The sequence below is a fragment of the Callorhinus ursinus genome, unplaced genomic scaffold (genome assembly GCF_003265705.2).
Source record: "Callorhinus ursinus isolate GAN/ISIS: 27379988/994484 unplaced genomic scaffold, GSC_fseal_2.0 scaffold5, whole genome shotgun sequence".
NCBI lineage: Eukaryota > Metazoa > Chordata > Mammalia > Carnivora > Otariidae > Callorhinus > Callorhinus ursinus.
Genome location: NW_027397067.1, coordinates 48439969 through 48457826, shown reverse-complemented (window position 1 = coordinate 48457826; position 17858 = coordinate 48439969). Strand labels below are relative to the sequence as shown.

The 17858-nt window shown below is 45.5% G+C and overlaps 1 long non-coding RNA gene across 1 annotated transcript; it reads left to right on the top strand.

Moving 5' to 3' along the window:
* The first annotated feature begins 5077 nt into the window (after nt 1-5077).
* On the top strand, nt 5078-14916 carry LOC141372824 (uncharacterized). The gene is made up of 3 exons (XR_012378285.1): nt 5078-5163; nt 14232-14319; nt 14794-14916. It is a non-coding gene; the product is annotated as an uncharacterized lncRNA (long non-coding RNA).
* The last annotated feature ends 2942 nt before the right edge of the window (nt 14917-17858 follow it).

Here is a 17858-nt window from a genome sequence, read left to right as displayed (position 1 = left end):
TTTTCTCCCATTCAGTAGCAGCCTTGTTGTTCTGTTGATGATTTCCTTTGCTGTGCAAAAAGATTTTTCTTTTAGTGTAGTCCCCATCATTTATTTTTGCTTTTGTTTCCCTTGCCCGAGGAGACATGTCTCTATGGTTGCTGTCAAAGAAATTATAGCAAGAGGGGCGCCTGGGTGGCTCAGTCGTCAAGCGTCTGCCTTCAGCTCCAGTCGTGACCCAGGGTCCTGGGATCGAGCCCCGCATCGGGCTCCCTGCTCCGTGGGGAGCCTGCTTCTCCCTCTGCCCCTCCACTCCCACTCCCCCAGCTTGTGCTTGCTCTCTCCCCTCCCTGCTGTGTCAAATAAATAAATAAAATCTTTAAAAAGAAAAAAAGAAATTCCTACAAGAGACACTGTTATTAACAGGAAAAAAAAATCTGACTTCAAGGGTAGTCTTTAACTTTTCCCATGGAAGTCTTTTAAAATTCCTGAGAGAGCACCTCCCTTTGGAGTCTTGGCTTCTCTGATGTCCTCCCCATTACCTTTCTCCTTGTCCCTGCTACCACCATCACCACAGTCTGTAAGACAGCCTAGCCTTCCTCTTGCTGAACTAGACCTCTTGGAGCGCAACTTGCATGAACTGGGCCACAGAGAGGGGCTGCGAGCCTGCCGTGGATCTTCGGACACATGCCTGAGGCCCTTGCCCTTTTCTCCATTGATAAGATATAGAGAGAACAGTAATAAAAGCTGGATACTATAACCAGGCCGAGGCACTCGCCACTGGGCCTGTGTCCTGCTCGGAGAGACTGGGGCTAATTAGTTATGCAGAGCCTGCAGCAGGCGCTGGCGGGGAGGCCAGGTTTACCTTGGAGCGCTCTGTGAATCTTCCCTCCGCTCTCACTGCCCTAGCCCACTCCAAATGGAAACAAGGATTGTGCACAGCCTCTGACCTGAGTGTGAGTCCCGCAAGCTTGCAGGGCAGCTGCTCGGCTCCAGAGAATGGTTCGGACTAGGGCTGTGCGAAAGGCGGGCAACAGTGGGGGCAGAGCCAGGGATGGAGAGGCTGATGCTTTTGCAATCGGGGCAGCTGAGAGGACCCCGTTGTGTCCAAGACAAGTGGAAAGAAGGAAATGGTCTCAGAGATGAACTGCCCTCGACTGCGGTCCCCTCAGGGACCCCTGCTGAGGGGGCAGCCATACTACTCGGGCTCATGCTAGCGGCTGGCATGATTTCCAGTGTGCATGCCAGAGCTTGATTCTCCCATGACGGCTCCTCGCTGGGATTCCTGAGCAGGGACAGCTTTGCTGGGACAGACACCGCGCCTGCGGGCTACAGGGAGCTTCAACTGCCAGTTATAGGAGGCCTTCGGAGGGGAGGAATGAACAGGATGGGAGTGAACAGCCATCCTCCGGTCCCTCCGTAAAGCCCTGTGTGTCCGCCGTGCCTCCCCTTCCCAAACCTAGTTCTCGCGGGTGGAGTGCCCGGATCCCAGCTCTGTCACTTGCTGGCTGTGCCTCTGGGGGCAATTTGCTCTCTGAACCTTGGCCCCTCACTTGACAAACGAGGATGCTAACACCTCACACCGTTGTCGTGAGGACGAAGTGATGTTTAGAACATTGACATCAATACATGATCTTCCTCTAAGCAGGGCCCCTTGCCTGGCTCTTGAATGGCTCTTGGTGCTCAAAGGAATCCAGAGAAATGGTGTTAGGGTCACTGCCACTTAGAAGAAAGGAAAGCGGAATTTCCTGCCTCTTTCCTCACCCCCAAATAAATCCAAGATTCCTCTTATTATCTTGGAGTGGATGCCTTTCTGAGGATGATCCAAAAGCCAGAAACTGTGAAAGGAAGCAATGGTCAATCTAACTATAGAAAGATTAAAAAAAAAAAAAAAAAAAATATATATATATATATATATCTGCCAGGGGTAAAAATAAACATACTGAAAGAGAGATGACAAATTATAAACACTTGCTACCCCATCCAGAAGAGCTAATTTCCTTAATAAATAAATAATTCCCATAAATCAGTAAGAAGAAAGCTAACAACCAAATCAAAATGGTCAAAGGCTACAAACAGTTCCCAGAGAAGAAATACAAACGACCTTTAAAAGTTGAAAAGATGCCCAACCTCCCTCCTAATAATATAAATGTAAATTAAGACTGCAATTAGATACCAACTTAAAACCTTTCACACTGGCAAAGATCAAAATGTTTGGTAACACCGTTAGTGAAGGCGTAAGGAAACAGACCTTTATGTATATTGCTGATAGGAGTGGAAACTGATCCATTCTTTTATGATCCACTAACTTGGTAATTCTGTCAACATTCAAATTTCATATACACTTTGATTTAGCAATGCTACTTTATGGATTTATCTTGTAGATACATAGATATAAATTACTTAAAGATTGGCAGCAACCTAAATATCCATAAATAGAGAAGTTTTTAATTAGAATATGATAATGGCATATAAGTGAGTGCAGGGTTAACCCTATATGTGATAAGATGCAGACTTTTCCAAAGTGGAAAAGGATTAGAAAAGTGTAGTGTGTATTTGCAGTGTGCTCTCATTCAGGTTTTGAGAAAGTAGTATCATCCTCATTTTATGGATGAAGAAAGTAAGGCTCAGAGGGAATTAGGCAGCTAGCCCCGAGTCATCACACAGTCTGTGGTGAAACAACAGAAGCTGCCCAGGTGCAGGGCTATCTGGTCTCGCTGGTAATGAAATCCAGGTTCTTCACACCATCCTTTAGGGCCTTCCCTCACCTCGTAAGCAGGGGACTTTCCTATCCAGTTTCCTACTTCTTTCCTTCATACACGTCCACAAACAAGACTGACCTTTTCTGCATTTCTCCACACACATCCTTCTTTTGACTTTCCCACACATCTCTGCGTCTGTGTTCATGCTGCTTAGAGTTCTGGGTGAAACAGATCAAATGCTTCCTCCTCCAGGAAGTCTTCATTGATTGTCCCAGACAAAATTAATCTTTGCCTCTTCTAAAACCTCGAGCACTTTATCCTGTTCAGAAATCTTTGGAGGGTGGGTTCTAGAGGGAAGAGGAGAACGGAAGGGAGAAAAGAAACGAGTAGTTATTGCGAGCCTACTTTGTGCCAGGAATGATGCCAACGCTTTCACACAAGTCTTCTCATCTAATATGTGAAGTATTTATGATTGGGCCATAAAATCACTGAGGGTAGGATCCATGTCTGATTGATCTGGGCATCTCTCCAAGGGCCTAGCACGGCTCCATTCCTTCAATGCAAACAATATTTGAGATTCTACGGCATGTCAGGGACCGTGTTGGGTGCTGGGGAAACCAAAATGAATAGGATGAGCAGGGCAGAGTGTTAGCCCTCCAGCTGCCGGACTAGTGGGGGAGGAACTAAATCATATTTGAACATTGTTAAGTTGGGGGGCGGGTGGAAGAGGTTTGTTGGCTGGATGGATGCGGGCATCTGACTGCATCTGTCTGATGCCTACCCTCACTTCAAAACTCGCACAGTTCATCATGAATCCAATCCTGTGACTGCCCATTTCATACTCAGTACTGGAGTTACAAAGGTCTCCCTCTATATTATATATATCAACTATATTGTCTGATGCTGTCGCCAATAGCCACAGGTGGGTATTTAAATTTAAGTGACTTTAACCTCAAAGAGGTGGGAAAAGCTGAGAGTCAGGAGGCAGCATCCAACATACCCCAGAGTCACAGATAACTAGCTGTTTCCCTGAGAAAGCAAGCACCCCCTCTGCGTGGAGTCTCTCTAATCCTTCCTATGCCCACTTCAACAGGCAGCAGATACAGACCCTTACATGCAGGGCTTGCCAGCAACCCAGCCAGGCCACACCGCAAATGCGGCTGTGGGACCACGGAGGACTTTCAGCTCTCATGGCACGCCCACCGGGGGAGCAGCCAGGCGAGGGGTATCCCGAGGCCACGATGCTCCCCTTCCTTCCACGCACAGGACAGAACCACAAGGCAGCAGTGGCTTCCACACTGGCTCCCCGTGCAGGCACCGGCCCTCCTGCCATCCCCAGGCTGGGGCCTCCTGGGGGGGCTGCCTGGAGTCGCTCCTACAGCCGCCAGCAACAGGGCCTGTTTTCCTGCCCGGGAGTGGGAAGTGGGGCAGGAGAGCCTGGCACCCCCGTGGGAGTAATTTTCCTCCTTCCCTCTCCTGCGCAGCCTGGAGACCTTCTTTCAGGCTCCCCTCCCCATGGACACCTGCTCTGCGCCATTGTTGGCCCAGCCCCTTGGCAGTTTCAACCTGGCCAGAGCCGGCCACTAGAGGGTAGTGAAAACCCTCTTTTTCATCCTGAATAAAGTGGGGGAGAAGGACAGCTCCCAGGGTGCTCGATGCTCCCCAGCCCCGCAGAAGCGAAAATAAAACAGAAAACATTTCAGAGCGAAATTCATGCAAACTCTATTTTCATGTTTTACATGAATTTCCAGGTAGATGGTAATCCGAAGAAATCCCCCAGGAAGTGAAATAAGAAACCGCCCAAAGCAAGAGGTTTCGTGTCCACTTATTGTGGAATCTGTATTAATAAATTCCTCTAATAACATGCTCTGCACAGCGCTGACAACCTAAGAGCATTGCAGTAGAATACTGCTTGTTTTCCAGGAGCAATTTTCCAAGGGAAGGACCAATATGTAGGTTTCCCTCCCTCCCTTGGCATTCTGCAGTCTCTTTTTATTATATTTGTCACATGGCTTAAGAACTAAATTTAGAAATGAGACGAAAATTCAATACCTGCCTCCCCTTAGTTCTTGACAATTAGCTGTGTTCTGTCTTTCCTACTGTCCACGGGGAAAGCAGAGCCACTTTGCGGTCAGGCCTCTTTAGTTTCCGCACACCGACGCCCCCTAGTGGCGACACCGAAGTCTGGCCACGGACATCCCCTTTTGCTTTTGACCCAGCAAGCTGGGGGTTAATTAACAAGAGAACTGAAAAACTTCCCAAACTGCTTTTCTGTCTGCCTTTCGGATCAAAATCTGTATTGCCATGTACTATTTTTTATCTCCAATGTGTTTGCCTATCTTTAGAGAGAAGTATATTCCATTCCTCCTTATGAGGCTGTTGCATTTTTTTCTTGACAGGCAAAAACAGCACAGAAAAATTCTTGTTGTGTAAATCCTAAGAGCTAGATTGCACCGTGGCATTTTCAAAACAGCCCTGAAAGGTACGTGTTACTCTCCCTATATTGTGGGTGAAGAAGTAGGAAGTGTCCCTGGGAGTGTTTCAGCCAAGGCCAACACAGCCGTTCCCCCAATGAAGCCAGGATTTGAAACCTGACTGCTTTGTTCTCCCCTCTGATGAACTCCTGGAGGACAGGAAATGTGTTGGGTCAGAGTCTCCGAAACCCGCTGGCCCCTGGCCTCACAACTGGCACATCCTAGACCCTCAGAGCCCGTGGAGCAAGAAGAGGGTATGGAATACACAGAATGAGAGCGGGGTAAAAGAATCAACAGGCCCAAAATGGAGTCCCTTGTGCTAGACCCACATCACCAAACTGGGACTTAATACCTCACCTAATTGCAGTTTGCACCCTTCCCAGGAATGTAAACTTAACTGGTCAGTCGGAATTTCCTGGTTAGCACAGGTAAGAGAATTCACCTATTAAGGAAGGCCTTTTTGTCCCCCAGAGAGAGGTGATCTTGCCCAAAATAATTTTTTTTTTTTATGACTTCCTTGTCTGGACTTTAAAAACCTTTCCCCTATCTGTAGCCCTTTGGAGCTTCTTTCGATCTGCTAGATGGGATGCTGGCCTGATTCATGAATCATTCAGTAAAGCCAATTATTATCTTTAAAATTTACTCAGTTGAATTTTTATTATTTAACAGGAGAGAGATCAAGAAATTACCAGACCCCTGGGATCTGAGGGATAGATTGTGCTTTAGTGAGCTTGCTGGGGGCTGGGGGGTAGAATACAAGGTCTGTTGGCCTCTCATTCCTGCCCTTTCCTTGCTGATTCCATTTTGCAATCCTCAGCTCAAGCCCAGACCACAGAGAATGGAGGCCATGAGCTGATGGGACTGGATGGGGGCAGGGAGGCAGAGAGAAATCCAGGGACATGACTAGACTTGCCTGGGCCAATGCCAGCCCTGCTTTACCTGGAGCTGGGCGGGTTTCTTACCTTAAACTACCTAAGGTAGTTTATTGAAGACCTAATTTGTGCCTCTGATACTTGGCAGAGTTATTTTATTTAGTGCTCTCAAAACACAGCAAGGCTGTATCCTTGCTACAGTAAGAAAAAGAAGCCTCAGAGAAACTAGTTACTTGTCCAAGCAACAAAAGAACTTTTTTTTACCTTCCTTTGTATACATATTTCCCAATTTAAATGTGTGTATGTGGTTTTTTTTTTTTTTTTAAATGAATGTAGGGCAATGAAGTGGAGAAAATGTGGAAATTTTACTGGGAACTGTGGTTGAAGGGGGCAGGGGGTAGAGAAAGGGTTTGCTTTGCTTTGCTTTGCTTTGCTTTATTAGAGAAGAGCCGTGTATTGGTGTGCGGCTGGGGAAGCTCTAACAGAGAGAGGAACTGATCTTACTGGAGAAGGAGGGCAGATTTAGGGCGGCAGCCTTGGGAGTTGGAGAGCGGCAACAGAACTGAGGCTCCTGGGAAGGTCTCATGGTGGCAGGGACCACTTCATCTGACTTGCTCCCAGCTTATGGCACTGGCTAGCCTCATGAGGGTGCAGACAGGAAACCACTTATTCTTTCTCCATCTTTAGGGGTATTTTACCCACTGGGGGTGCCTCCTCCCACTTTCCGCTTACTGTCTTCCAAGTCAGTGCGGGCCATGGGCCAGCAGCCCAGGTGTCACCTGTCCAAAATGGAGAACTTAGGATCCCCTCACCTGTTGAATCAGAATCTACAAGTTAACAAGAGGCCTAGGTGACGTGATAAGCAGTCAAGTTTAAGGAGCTTTTTCCTCTGCCCATCTTTGGTTCTTTGGCTAGGGACCTGGAAATTAGCCTGACAAAAGACAGAATAATCACAGAAGACAAAGAGAAGTTTAGTAACGTACATTTGCATGGGGAGCACTCAGCCATGAGTAACTCAAAGGGGTGGTTAGAACTTAGGCTTATACAGCATGACAAAAGAACAAGAAAGTTTTAGAGAAGTGACGAGACAAAGGAAAAGAACTTTGAGCTCCCAGCAATGGCAAATTGTGGGAAAGCAAATATATGGGGAAATAAAGGCTACTTTTAGTAAGGTTTGTTACGTAGACTCATTTGGTGCTTATGAGAGTCTAGAGTTATCTCCAGTGATTAACTTCTGTCCTTCCTGGTAGAGAGGGCAGGGGGAAAACATTTACAAATGTCCTGCTTTTAGGCAAATAGGGGGAAGGCAGGGAGCTTTTCTTGTATCTGCTTCTTCTCAATTGCCTTTAGCTCAAAATAATCCTTATACCAAAGCGGCATATTGGGGGTGGCATGGTCTGCTACTTTTCAGATGCTCACCTCTTGCCCTCTCAAATCTGCAGCCTGGTAGAGCCACCCTCAAGAGAGCCACCGTTCCTTTTAGAGTTCCCAGGTGGGGTCAGATACCAGCCACTCTTCCCCTGCCAAATCCAGGGGACACAATTCAGACTCTCCAAGTGTCCTCTCAAAGCTTCTGTAGGGAAGGAAAAAGTTTTCCTTGACCCTCTTAGGGTAGCAGCTAGGTCTGAAAATTAAACTGACAAAGACACGAACAGGAGAAAAGCATACAGATTTATTTGTGGTGAGTTTTACATGACATAGGAGCCTTCATAAGGAAATGAAGACCTGTGTGTTTTTATGCCACGTCCGATGAAGAGTAGGATAGATGGAGTTGTATAGAAATATGATAGATTGAGGAGTACGAAATAAGTGTCATGGACCGGTGGGTGAGACCTGTTTATTAGGGTTCTTGTTGGTGTTGAAGGGGAGCAGACTTTGCCACCCAAGATATGCTTCTTTGGCATACTGATTATTTTAAGCTGGTTGTTTTTAAGAAACTGCAGACACAGAAGAAGCTTTGAAAACTGAGACATTTCCCTTTCATAAGGGACATTTAGATTTAGAAGAGGCATCTCCATTAGTAAGGGCGCCTCCCTGTCTGTAAGATGGAGAGCAGGATAACTAAATGTTTAGAAATTCTTATTGATGAAGAAGGCGATAGATTAAATCTGCATAGCAACCTTATCCTTGTTCATTGTGCTTTTCCTGGAAATCTCCCATAACAGACTCCCTGCCCCAACATCTTCCTTTGTCTTTAGCTTGAGATGGTACTTAAGGTGATGGCTTCAGCCATTTTGGAGAGTTCCCTCATTTTCCTGGGTCTCTCCCATGTATACTGGAGGTATACATGTTATTAAACTTTTGTTTGTTTTCCTCTTGTTAATCTGTCTTATGTCAACTTAATTATTAGGCCAGCCAAGGAGTTGTAGTAGGGAAGAAGGGAAAATTTGCAGCCACCACAGTGCCCTATTGTCTTCAGATACTAGGATGCTCCTTTTCTCCGGTTGTAGGGAGGGCACCTCTCACAGGAGGGTTTTAGGACCGATTCAGAGAAGGGCAGGGGCAGGTCAAAGTGAACTTCTGGCTTCTGCTGTTTTCTCATACACCTCCAGCTTAAAATATCCAATATTCTGTTTTAAAAAAAGTTAACCTTAAGAATAAAAATACCACTTATTTTACCAGCAAAAATGAGTTTAGTCGGGAATAGCGGAAGTCTGCAATCCAGGACAAATAAGCTAAGGCAAAACCATTGGCAAGTCTGGAGAACAAAGGTGAGGAATGCTCTTTTATGGAGGAAAGGAGAAACTGAATGGCTAGTATAACCCAAAAGTCCATTGAGTGAACTGGGAGTTTGAAGTGCAGTGGCTTTTTGTTGGGACAGTGTCTCATTGGCTGGGCTGTTGCTGGGGAGGAGGAAAGCCTTTCTTCCTCTTGCTGGGAGAATAAAGGTGTATCCAGGTGCCAGGGTTAGGGGATGGCCTTCTGTTGGGTCTGTGACTGACAGTGTGGGGTGGTAGGGTGTGAGGGCTCCCCCTGCTGGCCTCCCGACTCCATTCTAAATGAGGTTTCCTTTCATTGTCACCCAAAAAAACCCCCCAAAAACAAAACAAAATTCGACTGAATAAATCTGAAGATCTAATTGACTTTATTCTATGATTTGCAAATTGGGCAGCATCCCACCTAGCAAACAGAAAAGAGCTCCAAGGAGCTGTACTAGACAGAAGGGTTTTTTAAAAGGCAGAGCAGAGGTGGGACAAAGAAGTCGTAAACAACAACAAAAGGATTATTTTGGGCAAAGTCACCTCCCTCTAGCAGAGCGGCACTAGATCTTGGGAGAGAGGGGTTCTTATCAGGTGGATCACCTCATGTGCTGATCAGGAAATTCCAGACTGACTAGTTAAGATTACATTCCTGGGAAAGGTTGAAACAGCAATTACATTAGTCATTAAGCTGTGGTTTGGTGGTATGGTCCTAGCACCAGTGACTCCATTTTGGACCTGTGGTTTTCTTCTTAACATGCCAAGGTGCCATATTTTGGGGCAGCATGTCCTGAACCCCATCACTTCCCACACTAGTTAGGGTGAGGTGAATGTATTTCTTCCCTTCCTGAGATGTGGGTTAAGGGGGTGCACAGCTCAGCACACTGACATACATCTCTCTTTATGGAAAGCCTCACCACCACCTGCTTCCACGACCAGTGAACCCCCAGCCTTCTTGGAGATGCTTGGGGGGGGGCGGTTATGAGCAGAGACAGCGTCACAGTCTCTTAGAAAGTCTCACCTAGGTGTTTGTATTTGTTATCCATTTCTGTGTACCAAATTACCCCAATTTTTAGCACTTAAAACAATAAACATTTATTATCTCACGGTTACTGTGTGTTAAGGATTGATCTGTGTCCCTCCAAAATTCATATGTTGAAACCCTACCCCTCCAGTACTTTGGAATGTAACTGGATTTGGAGATAGTGTCTTTAAAGAGGTAGGTAAGATTAAACGAGGTCATAAGGTGGGCCATGATCCAATATGACTGGCATCCTTATAAGAGGTGGGATAGGTACCAGGGGTTGTTGAGTACAGAGGAGAGGCCATGTGAGGACACAGAGGGAAGGTGGCCATCTGCAAGCCCAGGACAGAGGCTCCAGAAGAAACCAAACCTGCCAACACTTTGATCTTAGACTTCCAGCCCCCAGAACTGTGGGAAAATAAATATAACGTCTGTTGTCTAAACCACCCAGTCTGTGGGACTTTGTTACAGCAGCCCTGGCAAACTGATATACTGTGAGTCAGCAAAGCACAGTTTAGCTGGGTGCCTTAGGCTTAGGCTCTCTCCCAAGGCTGCAATCAAGATGTCGTTTCAGGCTGCGGTCATTTCAAGGCTTGACTGAGGGGATCCACTTCCAAGCTCACTTTCACGGCTGTTGACAGGCCTTGGGTCCTCACTGACTGTTGGCCAGAGATGTCAGTTCTTTGCCAGGTGGGCCTCTTCATAGGGCAGCTCACAACACGGCCGCTGGCTTAACTCAGAATGAGCAAGGGAGCCCAACGGAGGCTGCAGTCTAATAACCTGATCTCATAATGACGTCCGTCACTTGTACGGTATTCTGTTTATTAGGAGTGAATCACTAGGCTTAGTCCACACTCAAGAGGAGGCAACTGCAGAAATGCAGGAGTCCCAGGAGACGAGGCCCATGAAGAGTTATCTTAGGGGCTGCCTTCCACTGTAGACTAGTCCTCCACTTTAGGATTGAGGAGTACTTAGCGCCTATGGCATTGTTTTTTGTCCGTCTTCAATCAAAATGTGGACAACAAGGAAAGGACCATGTGACATCCTGCTACACTTGTGACAAGAGAGAAGGCAGAGAGTGCGGTTACATATCCCGGCGGATTTGGTGGTAGGAAGATAAGGAAAGATCGGAATGGTTCTATTTTCTTTCTTTCTTTCTTTCTTTTTTTTTAAAGATTTTATTTATTTATTTGACAGAGAGAGACAGCGAGAGAGGGAACACAAGCAGGGGGAGCGGGAGAGGAAGAAGCAGGCTTCCCGCCAAGCAGGGAGCCCGATGCGGGGCTCGATCCCAGGACCCTGGGACCATGACCTGAGCCGAAGGCAGTCACTTAACGACTGAGCCACCCAGGTGCCCCCGGAATGATTCCATTTTCCAGAGAAGTAGGAAGTGTGGTTATTAGCTAGAACTGGGACTGTGGAAGGTGTGACAGCCTTGGCTACTTGTACGGCAAAGACTCACGCTCCCTCACATTCCCCTTCCATATTATAGTGTTGCGCAGCTGGGAACTACATATCCCAGACTCCCCTACATCTAGAGGGGACTACGTGACTCGTTGCCAATCGATGATGAGTAGAAGAAGTTTGTGGCATTTCCTGGTGAAGGAACTTATGTATTCCTCTATTTTCTCTCTCATATGTATGCACAAGCCATTGGGTGGGTCTGGAGAACTTTAAGGCTCTAGGAGAGAGGAGCCACCAAATGAAAGGCCCCTGGTTCCTGAAAGCCATCTGCCAACCAGAGAATTCCCGTCCCGGACTTTTATGTGAGCAAGAGATAAACTTATTTTCCAAGCTACTGAAAATTTGGAATTTAATAGTTGCATTACTCTCGGTAGCATTACTGTAATTCTGATGTGGTAGGTTTGAGAATTGGGAAGCAGTATGAAACACTGGTGTTGGTGAGCAGGATAGAGGCAACAGATGGTCTCAGTGGGACAGCCCACCACAGGCAGGACACCGGACATGGGTGACCCACTCAGATGCCTCTATTCTCAGAGATGGGCCGAGGCAAAGCTGCACAACAGAGGCTGCAGGCCAAAAGACTTCTCAACCCTCTGTGCCCCAGCCCCTAGTACAACCCTAAGAGGAGGGTGCCCTCAAAATGACTGAAAATGGACTTCCCACCACCCACATGAAAAAGAAGTATGAAAGTGCAATGACTTGTACTCCATAAATATGGGTGTGCCAGAGACAAAACACATTTTTACTTTGTTTGAATCAAATTCAGTTTCCAAGCCTCCACCCTGCCAAACTGGGTGGAAGGTCAATTCCAGGCATTATTGGTGCTCCAACCCTCTCCCTAATGTTGCATAGTATGCAGGAGGCCAACATGGCGTTCCAACAAGGCAAGGCCTATCGTCTTTGATTCAGGATGATCAGTGCTGATATTCTTAAAGGGAGCACCCAAGGTCCTCTGCAGCCCTGCTATATTCTCTGGGCAGTTGTAAGAATAGGACCAGGTCTATTAATACTTAGAAAGCCACCAATCTCCAGAATCTCACCATATCTCTTTCTCCTGCCCAGGACCCAGTCTTTTCCCCCTGCCATCTTTCCCCTGGAGCAGCTCTATTACATGTCTTTGTCCTGTACCATCCATGGTCCTTGATCTTGTCATCACGAAAGACAAGCTGAGTGAAAGTTTCAGGCAAGTCCTAGAAAAAATTTAAATTCTTCCTGTTAGTTACTGCCCTCGCTAAATAAGAGGTGCCACCACTCCAAGAATGATGTCATTTCCATAGTCCAAGCATAGACATTAGGCTTAGTTCACAAACACTTGTGGACAAAACTGAGGATGCCAGTGGTGGCCATGAGAAGGCATCACTCATACTGCAGGGAGTGCAACTGACCAACAACCTCAGAGGCGAGCTCTGAAATCTTTCACGTGTTTACAGTAAGACCACGCCTCCCAAGGATGCTTCCAGCCAGTGAGGGAGCTGGCTCATCGCTAGGGGGCGTGGTCTCCTCTACTTGGCGCCTGGTTTGCGAACTCCCTCACAGGCATGCAATCCTTCCTTAGATTGCCAGGCAATCTTAGTCAGTACCACCCCCGCCCCCCATGCCCTGCAGAGTGCCCTCCTTCCGTCTCTCCATCACTTACTGCCGGATCCACATTATGGTCTGAAGGCAGGCTTCCCCAGCCTCTTCCGGCTCCCTCTCGAGTTTCCTCTCAGAGATGTTTCTCCTAATAACTTTCTCGCACCTTTCATCATCTCACATCTGCTTTGGGAGGACCCAGCCTAATCTGTTCTCCCCATTCGATACACTCACTTTGCTTTTTATAAGTATATCATGTATTTAGATAGCAAATATTAAATATACTTCCTGTATTTCAACTGTGAAATGCTACATACAAGGATAAATGTTTTAAGTATAACTGTTAAGAATTCTTCCTACCTTAAAGAGTTAACTCTTGTTTCAACTGCACTTTAACATTGATTTTTGCTAAATTTGGCAACTGCTACTATTCAGTCTGAGCTTTAAAATCTCAAGTGGCTGTTGAGTTCCCTCATGGCCCTTAACTCTCCCTAGAAACTCTGAACTACTTAGAAACAAAAAAGTCAATGGCATTGGAAATACATAAAAGCAATGTAACATCATTCAGAGTAGTATAGAGATACAGGAAGGGGATTTCCCATAATGCCATCATCCTAACACAAGAGCTGCCATTTTCTGGGTCCGTGTCTCCCCCACTACCTCCCCTTCTCTCCCGAGCCTCCTCCTCTCTAGATGGTTGTTCACAGAACTGCCTGTGTTCAGCAAGAGCCTCAGGTTCTCAGACCTGGAGGTATATCAGAATCATCTCTGGAGTTTTTAAAAATGACCAAGCCCTGGGGTGCCTGGGTGGCTCAGTTGGTTAAGCGGCTAACTCTTGGTTTCCGCTCAGGTCATGATCTCATGGGTTGTGGGATTGAGCCCAGCTCTGGCTCCTCACGGAGTCTGCTGGGGATTCTCTCTCCCTCTCCCTCTCTCTCTACCCCTGCCACTCAGGCTCTCTCTCTCTTTCTCCCTCACTAAAACAAACAAATAAATCTTAAAAAAAAAAAAAAAAAATGACCAAGCCCCAGGCCTGAGCTGGATCTCATTAATCTAAATCCTCTCTTCTCCTGGTTTGGAGCCCAGGTGCTGAACTGAATTGGTCAGACTCTGTCATGTGTACCATTTTACCAGCACCGGGTTATTCACAGAGCCTCGCTTTTTATTTCCTTTGACCTCTTGGTCACTGATCCCTACTCTCACCCCTCTCCCCAAGGGTACCCCATGGGCTTTATATATGTTCTTAAGTGTGCAGATACGCTTATAAATGTGTAATGTTCTTTAGGTCTTTGTGTTCTTAATGTAGATTCATAAATTTCATTGTTTCTCACCTTTCCCCCCTCGATACGATGTTTTAAGGTTCTGTCTTTATTGACATATGAATATCTATTCACGGCTTCTCCTTTCTGCACAGTATCCCTCACACTTTGCTTTTTATCTCCTAGAGATGGACACCTGTGTTGCCTTTAGCTGTCCTCCGGCCCCAGCAGTTCTGCAGTGAGCGTCCTCATGCATGTCTCCCCGTGAGCCTGGGTGAGACCCCCCGCCCCCCGGAGAGGAGTGTTCTAAGTGTCCTCAGCTGATTCTGATCTGCTGCATAGTCAGGGTTGAGGATCACTGCCATCCTCAACAAACTTTATGATCTTTAAAGATTTTCTTCACACTTCTCTCCTATGGGACTGACTTCTCCCCAGCTGAAATCTGAGATACTTGGGGTACCTTTTTTTTAAGGTTTCTTTCATTCATTCATTCATTCATTCATTCATTCATTTATTTATTTATTTATTTATTTATTTAAGAGGGAGAGAGTGCACGTGAGCGGGGGAGGAGCAGAGGGGGATGGGGCAAGAGAGAATCTCCAGCAGACTCTGCACTAAGCGCAATGGGCTACTTTTTTTTTTTAAACCCCATAAAAATCTCTCTTTAGGAACTCAAAATACTGAAGTAAAAGTGATGGATATCTTAACTGTGACCCTGTATTTATTTCCTCTTGTCGCTCTAACAAAGTACCACAATCTCAGTGGTTTAAAACAGCACAAATGTATGTGCTTACAATTCTGGAGATCAGAAATGACCCCGAGTTCAAGACCCGAGCTGAGATCAAGAGTTGGATGCTTAACTGGCTGAGCCACCCAGGTACCCCTGTGACTTGATACTTTTAAAAATATATGTATCTATCACAGAATTATATCCTATTCTTTGGATGTACTACAGTTTGTTTATCCATTTGATGTCCGATTGAAGGACCTCTTAGCTGCTTCCAGTTTGGGGAGATTGTAAGTAAAGCTGCTATGAGCATTCCTTTTTGTCCATTTTTGAGTTGCTTGTCTTGTGCTTTTCAAATTGTCTATTAAGGATATATACTTTGTCAATTTCAGCTATTTTTTTCCTAGCCTATTATGTTTCTATTGACTTTATGATCTTTGCCTCAATATTTAAAAATGTAATTGAATATATCTGTATTTTTTTGTTATGGCTTCTGGATACCCTGTCTTTTTTTCTTCTTTTTTTGAGGTATTATCAAATTATTTTTAAAAAATTTAAAAATAGAAGTACAGTTGACATACATATTAGTCTCAGGTTACAACATAGTGATTTGAGATTTTTATACATCATGAAATGTTCACCATAAGTGTCGTCCCCATCTGCCGCCTTACAAAGTTATTACAAATTGTTGACTATATTCCCTATGCGGTACTTTCCCAACCCCGTGACTTACTTATTTTATAACTGGAAGTCTGTAGCTCTCAATCGCCTTCACCTGTTTTGCCCATTCTCCCCACCCCCACCTCTGGCGACTTCCAATTTGTTCTCTGTATTTATGAGTCTGCTTCTGTTCTCTTTTGTTTGTTCATTTGTTTCTTAGAGTCTATGTATAAGTGAAATCATATGGAATCATTGTCTTTGTCTTTCTCTGACTTATTTCACTTAGCATAATGCTTTCTAGGCCCAACCATGCTGTAGCAAATGGCAGCATTTCCTTCTTTTTTGTCTGAGTAATATTTCATTGTATATATACACCTCTTCTTTATCCGTTCATCTACCAGTGGACACTTGGGTTGCTTCCATATCTTGGCTATTGTGGATAATGCTGCAATAAACATAGGGGTGCACATATCTTTCTGAATTAGTGTTTTCATTTTCTTTGGGTAAATACCCAGAAGTGGAGTTTCTAGGTTATATTGTATTTCAATTTTTATTTTTTATGTTTTTTAAGTTTATTTATTTGTTTTTAGTAATCTCTACACCCAACGTGGGGCTCAAACCCATGATCCTGAGACCAAGAGTTGCACAATCCTCCAACTGAGCCAGGTAGGCACCCCTGTATTTTCAGTTTTTAATCTTTTGAGGAACCTCCATACTGTTTCTCACAGTGGCTGCACCAATTATATTCCCACCAACAGTGCACAAGGATTCCCTTTTCTCCATATCCTTGCCAACACTTATTTCTTATCTTTTTGACACTAGCCATCCTGATGGGTGTGAGGTGATATCTCATTGTGGTTTTGATTTGCATTTCCCTGATGATTAGTGATAGTGAGCATCTTTTCATTGTCTGTTGGCCATATGTGTGTTTTCTTTGGAAAAATGTCTGTTCAGGTCCTCTGCCCAGTTTTTATCAGATTGTCCGGTTTTTTTTCGTGTTGAGTTGTATAAGTTCTTTATATATTTTGGATATTAATTCTTTATTGCATATATCATTTGCAAATATCTTCTCTCATTCAGTAGGTTGCCTTGTCGCGCTTTGTTGATGGTCTCCTTCACTGTGCGCTGGCAACCCTATCTTGCTTTGTTTGTTTTCCACAATCCCAAGGTTAAAAAACATCCTCCTGAATTTCTTTTCTGTTACATATTAAGGAAGAGTGAGTAAGTTTAAGCAAAAGGGGTAGAAATGCTAAAGAATAACAGAGGACGTGGGGGATAGTGACTATGGGGCTGAGAAGCATTTTGCCTCTAAATTCCGAGTGGTCCATCATGTGGCCTTTCTAAGATCAGCTCTAAGTCAAAGTTTTCATGGGATCTCTTTAGACACTGTAATTCTAGGAGCAAGGAACTATGTGGCCAACTTTGGAGAATCAAAACCAGACCCGGGGTTTGTTTCCCTGAGCTCATCCATCCCGTTCCTGTATCCCTTTATTTGTATGCTCCATATTTGTCTCTCTCCTAGACTATAAGCTCCATAAAATGAAGAGCCAGGTCTGACTTGTTGATTCCTGATTCCTCAATGCCTGGCATGATGCCCTGTGGGCAAGCAGGTAAGGAGGAAAGAAAAAAGAAGAGAGTGTTCGTTATTTTCCATTAATTCTAAAGTTTCACCTTAAGGTCTTCTCTATTTGGTCATAAGCCCTGGGTGGCTAACCTCATTGGACCACATCACCGGGCTTCCTTACCTTCTGGTCTCCCACTGTGGTTCGCCAATGGGATGCGCTCTCAGGGAACTGGAAGTCGGGAGGACAGAGAGGTGAGTTTTTATTTCTCTCACACCCCACCTGCTGGACAGTCCTTTTGGCAGCAGCTGCACCCTTCTATGTCCAGGGCTCCAGATGTCATCTGGGCACCAGTGATCCCATTTCTTCCCTGCCTCTGCAGGTCAGGTTGAGAGCAGCTTCCCTCTGTTGGTAGTTACAGTAGGCATCAACACCCCTTAGTCCTTAAGTCTTTAAAAAAACCCCAGCTGATCTTCGGCTCAGTTTCCTGCCTGGACTCTGACAGGTCCGTAAAGGGCAGGAGATAGGGAAGGCAGCAAAAGGAGTTTGGAAGTATAAGGGTGCTCCTCAGAAGAACTCACACAAACCAAGGAGGAACAATTCTTAGTCCTCTCATTCAACCACTGAGGGAAAAAGGACTTAGAAAGGGCTTGTGTGAGACCCGCCGCCCAGTGGCTCACCTGAGTCACCCCAGCTACCCCGCAGCTAGTGGCTCTGTCCTCTGTGTGCCCCTCAGTGCTTGGTTCTGTCTCAGTAGGAATCCTTGATGAGGTGTAATTAAAACTTACCACTTTATGTGTCTCCCATGCTGGAATGGAAACTCCTCAAAGGCAAAGATTTGGCTGTGGACCATTTCTGCATCCT